The sequence below is a fragment of the Panthera onca genome, chromosome E1 (assembly GCF_046562875.1).
Source record: "Panthera onca isolate mPanOnc1 chromosome E1, mPanOnc1 haplotype 2, whole genome shotgun sequence".
NCBI classification, from domain to species: domain Eukaryota; kingdom Metazoa; phylum Chordata; class Mammalia; order Carnivora; family Felidae; genus Panthera; species Panthera onca.
In genome coordinates, this window is record NC_138352.1 from 4973815 (window position 1) to 4982867 (window position 9053).

General features: G+C 44.1%; 1 protein-coding gene across 2 annotated transcripts in view; it reads right to left on the minus strand.

Annotated features, from left to right (window-relative positions):
• The window catches only part of ABCA8 (ATP binding cassette subfamily A member 8), a 91574-nt gene extending 82773 nt beyond the window's left edge, over positions 1–8801 (minus strand). Inside the window, exons 1-3 of one of the 2 annotated variants that reach the window (XM_060645586.3) lie at positions 8639–8801; positions 5425–5545; positions 2777–2897 (exon numbers count right to left, since the gene is read on the minus strand). The gene's annotated coding sequence lies outside the window, so the exon portion shown is untranslated. Of the gene's footprint in view, positions 1–2776; positions 2898–5424; positions 5546–8278; positions 8509–8638 lie in introns of those variants that run through there. The other variant, XM_060645585.3, reaches the window with a different exon arrangement.
• Between the last annotated feature and the right edge of the window lie 252 nt (positions 8802–9053).

Below are 9053 nucleotides of genomic sequence, written 5' to 3' on the forward strand. Positions count from 1 at the left end.
GTACATGTATGTGTTTGCACAAATGTAATGCAATTCTAAATAAGAAATGGTACCAAAAAAAAAATCAAAGTGTTACTAAAAAAGATATCAAAATGAAAAATTAGAAAACATTATTTCTTTAAAATTTTTTTTAATGTTTATTTATTTTTGAGAGACAGAGACAGAGCACAAGTGGGGGAGGGGCAGAGAGAGAGAGGGAGACACAGAATCTGAGGCAGGCTCCAGGCTCTGAACTCTCAGCAAAGAGCCTGATGCGGGGCTCAAACCCACAAACCGCGAGATCATGACCTGAGCTGAAGTTGGATGTTTAACTGACTGAGCCACCCAGGTGCCCCAACGTTATTTCTCAATGATAATGAAAATACAACATATCAGACTTGTGACTATATCCTAAGTAATGATTAGGGGGCAATTTGTAGCTCTAAATGGATATATTAGAAAAGAAAAAGTTTGAAAATCAGTGATTGAAGCTTCAGTCTTAAGAAGCCAGAAATACAACAGTAAGTTCAACCTGACAGAGAAGTTTAGTTGCCCCAAAGAGAAAGACCGACAAAGTCAGCATTTGATTCTTGAAAAATAATAATAAAATTTTATAATCTACTAGGTCGACTAAGAAAATAAGAGACAAATTACTTATCAGGAATGAAAAGGAAAGTTTCTTTATCAATCCTGCTAATATAGAAAAGGAACAAGGGGGCGCCCAATGGCTCAGTTGGTTAAGCATCTGACTCTCCATTTTGGCTCAGGTCATGACCTCACGGTTCGTGAGTTCGAGCCCCGAATGGGGCTCTGCACTGACAGTGTCCAGTCAGCTCGAGATTCTCTCTCTCCCTCTCTCTGCCCCTCACCCACTTGCACTGTCTGTCTCTCTCTCAAAACAAATAAACAAACTCCATTAAAAAAAAAAGGAACAGGGGTGTTATAAACTACCATATCTTAATAAATTTGAAAATTTGGATTAAATGAGAAATCCTTTAAAAAACACACACACGCACACTTACCCAAAGTAACGCAAGAAGATATTTTCAAAATTGAATCATTCTTTCACAATGTAAGGAGTTGAATGTATCACCACAAACCTTTCCCTGGAGGAGAAGAGGGACACATCCAGGTCTCGATGGAAAATTTTTCTAAGAAGTTAACTACTGACACTTGGCCAAGAGAACACTAGAAGGGCCAGCTAGTAATTTACAATGTGCCGCTTAAAGTGTGAAACGCCCCTGCCAGTACCTGGGGCCACCTTGTCTTCATTGTATAGCGATGTTGGGTTGATAGTTTACTTCTAATTTAACCAGTTACACAGCCTGGTTTGGATAAATCACCAGTGGGGGTGGGGGGGTGGGGGGGGTACACATGCCTCTGTTTACTTTCACCTGGGCTTTCCTGGAACGAGTATTCCTTGCACATTATCTTGGTGGCTGATGATTCAAATACAAACAGTTACCTGTGTGATTGAAAAAGGATGATGGGGATCTACTTCTGGAATTTTCTCAGGCCCCCGATACTTTCCCTGCCCCTCCTTTATTTTCTCCTGCTGTACCTTACAGAAATACACACCCCAAAGGGTCTTGTGAGTCCTTTCAATTATCTGCCTCTATACAATTTATGGAATTAGCACCGTGGTAGAAGATTTTTTAAAGTCTCTCTGGCTCCACGGTTTTAATAATGGCCGTGGCTCTGTTTGGGAGAGAGACAAATACAAAAGTTTGCAGAAGAAAGACCTGTTGAAGAACTACCGTTGCCAGCTGGGTTTTGTAACCATCCCTGGGGGTTGTCGCTAAAGCACCGTAGCCATGGACAAAAGGAAAAGTTTATCTGGGGTTTTGGTGTTGGTATATCTCTATGAATTACAAGTACATTACAAAAGAAATTCTGGCTGAGGTCAGCCAGGAAAATGGTACCCTGGCTGCTTTGGGTTCATTCACCAAAAATGAAAGTAACTGAGAAATAGTGTGGGCCACCAGAATTGCTGAGTTACGGCTGGCGATTCAGTCTGTAAGAAAGGGACATAACATCGTAAGGAGTTTGGGGGAAATCTGTTTTGATGGCTTGGGTCCCTGTCCCATCAATGATCACCAAAAAGATTATATAGGTAGCAGGCGGTTGGAGGACAATCAAGACTACCCAAACATGGGGAGATGTGGTCAAAGAGTTAGGGTGTTCTGTGAACGATCTTAAGGAACCCCCTCTTTTTATTTATTTGTTTATTTATTTATATTTATTTATTTAGAGAAAGAGAGCATGAACGCTGAAGAGGCAGAGACAGAGGGAGGGAGAGAGAATCCCAAGCAGGCTCTGCGCCATCAGCACAGAGCCTGATGCAGAGCTCAGTCCCCCGAAGTGTGAGATCATGACCTGAGCTGAAACCAAGAGTCAGATGCTTAACCAGCTGAGCCACCCAGGGGCCCCAAGGAACTCCTTGGACCCTCTACTGAAGCGGATTTTACACACGAATGTCAAAGATACACCCAAGTGGAAGGGAAGGTTAGGGTCTCAACCAGACCGTCAGGTCGCAGCAGCTTTTGCAGAGATTTGTATAAAGGGACAGACTCCCCATCCCCAGCTTATTAGCCAGGGTAAATGTGGGGTTGTATAACGCATAATGAAAAAAGAATTGTACAACGCCAGTCATACATAGGAAGTGGAAGACTCCTTCTGAGGCCGTCGACCGTGTAGAAGCTTAATTAAAAATGACTTGAAAGTGGAAGAAATGAATAGAGTAATTGCTAACATTTTAGCGGAAAACTAAAGAGAGTAGATGATCCAGATGTTCCACCAACCTGTAGAGCTGCAACTGAACCGGTGAAGGTTCCTCTTTATGCTGCCATCAGGGACTTTTTCAATATTTGATGAGTAGTCAAAGGAGGAATCTACAGTTCCTGCAAAGCCAGAGTCAGCTGATATGGTGGGAGACAAAGGAGAGAATTATGATCCGGACCGATGGGAGGGCCAGGGTCTCTTGGCCCAACTCCTGAAGATAGCTTGGCGTCATGAGCAGTGAGGTATAGACCATCTTGCTGGAAACTTTTTCCCAGACTTCCCTGATGTCACATTTCTTGCACACATCTTGGTGGATCTTCAGGCCAAGAAGCATATTCCATGTGATTGAGAAAGAAGCCCAGGGCACTATTTCCAGAGCCCAATGCTTGCCTATGCTTTTCTCTGATCTAGCATATCCTTTACCTTTAACAGCTTATGTGAGGAGTCTGAGTGTCCCTTCCGACATCTGACCTGGTGTGATCCACCCAAGTTTCCGACGTGTTTTAGGAGGCCAGCACTATTTGCATACCAAGTCGGACAAGGGCATGTCAAGAAATGAAAATGATAGAGCAACATGCCTCATAAGCATGGATGCAAAGTCCTAACCAAATGTTACCAGATCAAATCCAGGTGACCATGGCTTAACTGGCCATGAACTGGTCCGAGAAGGCTGGCTAGCATTCCAAAATCCAACCATTTAATTAATCATCATAACCACTAGCGATGAATGATTATTTCACTAGAAGAAAAAAATCATTTCGTAACGTTACCTACGCATTCATAATAAAAACTATCTGCGGATTAAGAAAAGAAGGGAATCTTTCAATACGATGAAGGATTTAAAAAAAAAAAACACAGCTAATATCGCTCTTCATGGTGAAATAGAGAATGCTTTACCTCTGTGAGTGGGAAAAAGAAGGATGTCCACAATCAATATAGGCATTCAGCATTGTTGTCTTAGCAGTTCACAAATGGAGAAAAATGACTTAGAAGTCATAATTTTTAGAAAGGAAAAGTTAAAACTTATTCAGAGGAATATTTTCATAACCTTGGGAAAAACAAAGTATTTTTCAAGCAGGACCATTTAGGGGTGCCTGGGTGGCCCAGTCAGTTGAGCGTCCGACTCTGGCTCAGGTCATGATCTCACAGTTTGTGAGTTCGAGCCCCGCGTTGGGCTTGCTGGTGTCGGCACAGAGCCCACTTCGGATCCTCTGTCCACGCCCCCCCCCCCGCCCCTCCCCTTCTTGCGCTGTCTCTCAAAAATAAAACATTAAAAAAAATAAAGCAGGACTATCCACAAATGAAATTCCATTTGTGAAAAGGAAGAGTGAGAAACTAAAAATCACAAAATAAGAGAACACACCCATTGTGTACTTCCACCGTAGATCGATCTATCTATTCAGCAAAGGATTCATATTAATAATATATGTGAAATACCACAAGTCAATAAACGAAAAGCATACAATTTGATTTGTTTAATGGGTAAAAGATCTCAATAGGTATTCCAGCAAAAGAACTTCCAAATGGCCAATACGTATGAAAAGATGTTTAACATCATTAGTCGTCTGGAAACGTAAATTAAAATCATGTACACGCACCAGAATGCCTGTTATTAAACCGAGGACAATGCGGGCGGCTCAGAATTCTCACATACTATTGAGACGACTGTAAAGTTGTACGACCACTTTTCATAACTGTTTGATAGTATCTACTACAGGTAGGGAAGTGCCTACTCTAAGACCGGCACTTGGGAGTGTAGGCATAGATACACAGAAATGAGTGCCGCCGTCCATCGAAAGACCTATAAAAGGATGTTCGCAGCAGGTTTAGTCATAATAGCCTGAATGGATACATAAATTATGGTGTATTTACACAGTGGAATACCACACGACAACAAATAAAAGTGACCCATTGCCATGCCGATTTCACAGATAATGTTGAGTTAAAAAAAAGAAGGAAAAATATGATGTGCAGAGACACAACACAGAGGCTGTGACCCTGGGGCGGGCTCAGCCATGTGCCTCTGTTCACGTGGTCACTGCCATTGCCCAGCCCTTGCTCTGCCTCTCCACTACAGGAAGAACTATGCTGTGTTTCTTGGAGAACTTATAACATTATAATTATAATATTGCAGCTTTATCATTCCAAAACATTTTCAGTAAGTTAAAACAGCATAATTCTTTTTTAGAAACAGAGGGTATTTGAGGCTTCCGGGCTGTTCCAGCAGAAGCTTGCACTTGGCTGAGGGCTGAAGTTCCTCCTCCAAATCATCCAGTTCCTGCTCTTTGGAGAGGTCCAAGAAAACCTCTTCTGGAAACGAATAGAATAGAAGGAGGCCACACGGCCTCCAGTAGCTCTGGACTGAGTGCAGTGTCTACTCACAGACGGTACTTTAATATTCACGGCTGATATAAAATCACAAATCCTGGGGCACGTGGGTGGCTCAGTCAGTTGAGCATTCAACTTGGGCTCAGGTCACGATCTCGAGGTTCGTGAGTTTGAGCCTCGTGTTGGGCTCGCTGCTCTCAGACAGTCAGTGCAGAGCTCGCCTCGGATCCTCGGACCCTCTCTTTCTGCCCCTCCCCTGCGTGCACGCTCCCCAAAATAAAACTAAACGCTTAAAAATTAATAAGCAAATAAATGAAATCACGAAGACCGACCCACCTGCTCCAGGGTGGGCTGCGAGAGGCCGTACTCCTCCAGGCTGAAGCTCCGTTGAACTGCGGAAGGGTGGGCACGCTTTGGGAGTTCGTATATTTTAAATCTGGATGGTTTACTACATCACCTTAGGACACAGAAAATACGGGCAAATCTTAAATGAGGTGAGGCGACTGACCCCATCTTTCAAAGTTTACTGTTTTTAATGTATTTTTTTTTTTTTTTAAGTTTATTTATTTTGAGAGAGACAGAGAGGGCGCAGGTGGGGGAGAGAGAGAGAGAGGGAGAGAGAGAATCCCAAGCAGGCTCCACACTGTCAGTGCAGGGCCCGACGCGGGGCTTGAGCCCACGGACCCGTGAGATAGTGCCCTGAGCCGAAATCAAGAGCATGCTGATTTGCTTAGCCAACGGAGCCACCCACATACCCCGGTAGTGAGCACATCTTCTAGCTAACAGACACACGTCTGCTTAGGTCTGGGGGATGGAAGGCACTTGTGTTACGCTTGCGTGGTGCCCACTTTTTGAGATCTCTAAGGGGGGAAACAGCCCCAAGGTTTCCGTCCCCGCACGTGAGCCAGTGCTTAGCAGAGCTGACACGGCAGCCAGAAGGAAGGAAGGGGGGAAACGACACGTAGAAAAGGGAAGCGTCAGAAGATTGCAGAGAGGGTGGCTCAGTCGGTTGAGCCTCCGACTTTGGCTCAGGTCATGATCTCGTGGTTGGTGAGTTCGAGCCCTGCGTCGGGCTCTGTGCAGAGCCTGCTTCGGATTCTGTGTCTCCCTGTCTCGTCCCTCCCCCTCCCCCACTCACACTCTATTTTTCCTCAAAAATAAACATTAAAAAATAAATAAATACATAAATAAATAAGTTTATAAAAGACCGCTATGGCTATCGAAGGAACAGATAGATGACTCTCGGGCTTTTTTTTTTTTTTTCCCCCAAAAGCCATTACAACTTGCCCCTAATCGAGTTGAAATATCCTTGGAGTTTAACAAAATAGACAGGCAAGTGCAGGTACGGTCCCTCTAGGAGCCCAGCAGATCGGAAATGTGCCGCCACACGTCCCAGGCCAAGAGTGGTCTCAGCGTCAATCTGGGGAGTGCTGTAAATGACCACATGGCCCAGAAAGTCGGGGTGCTCAGTTTGGAGAAGACAATGGTGTCACAGCGACCACAGATACTGTCCCCAGAGGTGAGAAGAGTATCTCTCTTCCCGCCGGATGGGATGCTGCCCAGTAAAGCCAATTAGATCTCCAAATTTACCCTTGCATTTTGTTTTTTAACAAGGGGAAAAATATGTTGTCTCTGTCCTGTGATCTCTGTCCCTCTGGCAACCCTGAGCTTTCTGATGGTTTGGCCTCATTGCCTTTTTTTCTTTTTATGTTTATTTATTTTGAGAGAGAGAGAGAGAGAGAGGGAGGGAGAGGGAGAGGGAGAGAGAGAAAGAGTGGGGGAGGGGCAGAGAAAGAGGGAGACACAGAATCCGAAGCAGGCTCCAGGCCCTGAGCTGTCAGTACAGAGCCCGACGCCGGGCTCGAACTCACAAGCCGTGAGATCATGACCTGAGCCAAAGTCAGACGCTCAACCGACTAAGCCACCCAGGTGCCCGAGTGGCAACATTGTTTTAGAGTGTCATATCTTATAAACTTATCCTGGGTGTTGTTAGATTACATATTATTTATCTCATCCATCTACCTGTCCTGCACTTGGTTTGTGTCTCCAGTTAACATTCTAATGGATGTGCTTTTACTGGCTCTGTTATGTCCTAATAACCCTAAAAGCTCACCTGGAAAAAAATATGTTAATGATAATGGAAAGATTAGAAGTCTCAGTATGTGGCAAGAGCTATGTTACGTGCTTTATATACAGTATCTCATTTAGTTCTCAAGCTGAGAGGTGTAATTATGATCTCCTCTCTCTCTCTCCCTTTTCTTTGTTTCTTTGTTTCTTTCTTTCTCCCTTTCTTTCTTTCTTTCTTTCTTTCTTTCTTTCTTTCTTTCCTAATAACCCTAAAAGCTCTCCTGGAAAAAATATATTGATAATTTAAAGATTACAAGTCTCAGTATGTGGCAAATGCCGTTAGTATCTCATATAGTTGTCAAGCTGAGAGGTAAGATTCCGATCCTTCCTTCTTTTCTCTCTCTTTCTCTCCTTCTTTCTTTCCTTATTTACTACTTATTTTAAGTAGGCTTCATGCCCAGCATGGAGCCCAATGCAGGGCTCAGACTCACAACCCCAAGATCAAGAGTCAGATGCTTAACAAACTAAGTCACCCAGGCGCCCGTATGATCCCTTCTTTACAGATCTGGGGACAGAAGCTCTCAGGGTTAGGATTACTTTCCCAAGTTTGCACACTTGGGGAATGACAGCCACATTTGCAAAGCCAGCTTTGTTGAACGGAGGAAGGCAGAAGTCAGCAAAATAGGCTCTTTCTTCTTGTAAAGGTTGGTCAACATTTCAGCATGTACTCGCAAGGCCTCAAGGCAATTTCCTCGTGAACAGTGCTAAGAAGAAAACCACAGGCCCGAAGAAAACCACAGGCCCCACATAGTGCCCCTTAGGGCATGTACAGAAAACCAGGCTTTTTCTCTTAATTAATTAATTTTTAATTTAAATCCAAGTGAGTTAACTATAGCGTAATCATGATTTCAGGAATAGAATTCAGCGATTCATCACTTACTCGCAACACCCAGTGCTCAGCCCAACAAGTGCCCTCCCGAATGCCCATCCCCCATTTAGCTCATCCCTCCCCCCCACACCCTCCCACCCCCACCTCCCCTCCAGCAACCCTCATTTTGTTCTCTGTATTTAAGAGTCTCTGATGGTTTGTCTCCCAGTAAACCAGACTTAATCCGTAACCTACCTGCAGTTTCAACTTGCCCGGAATGTAACCTTTAAGCAGTCAACGTAGAATTTCTCGGTCCGGGCTCGGAAATTTACTGACAGGCCCCTTCCCCTCTCCTTAAGAGGGCAGCCTCTCCTAAGCAAGGCATTCCTCGCTACTAAATTCCTTTGTTTGCTTTTTTCTTCCTTCCTTCTTTCCTTTCTTTTCTTGATGTCCCCTCTCTGCCTTTGAAAGCTTTCTTTCTTTTAGCTCAGCAGAAGGCTCCTTCCCCCTCCCCCCTCCACTTGTTCGATGATTCCAATTCATGAATTGTTTAATAAGGCCAATTAGACTTTCACATTTACCCACTGAATTTAGTTTTTTAACGGCAGTACTGACCATTAGGGAGTCAATTGCGTTAGTGAAGTCGAAAGGCTGTGGTTTCCATGGTTTCTTTTAAAAGAAAGCTTGTGGTTTTGGTGTCGACGGTAACTAGGTCCCTGGTCGAGGAGACAATTTCCCTGGAAAAGAAACAGTCGGTGACAGGCTTGCACATTACATGAGAGATCGCAGTAGCTTCTGAGAGCGTGGAGCTCTTTGTTCAAGGACCTTAACTCGCAGAGGAAATTTCTAGCCAAAGGTGGAAGCGACAAGAAATATCTTCCGGTGCTGGAAAATATCGTTCTGGTCGGTATGCTCCTTTGCAGGCAGCTGGCAAGAATGACCAGTGTCTGTAAATGACAAGCACATCGTACGAAGGGGTGATTTTTAGGGACGTGCTCTGAAAAAACACAACATATATGTGTTTTAGAAA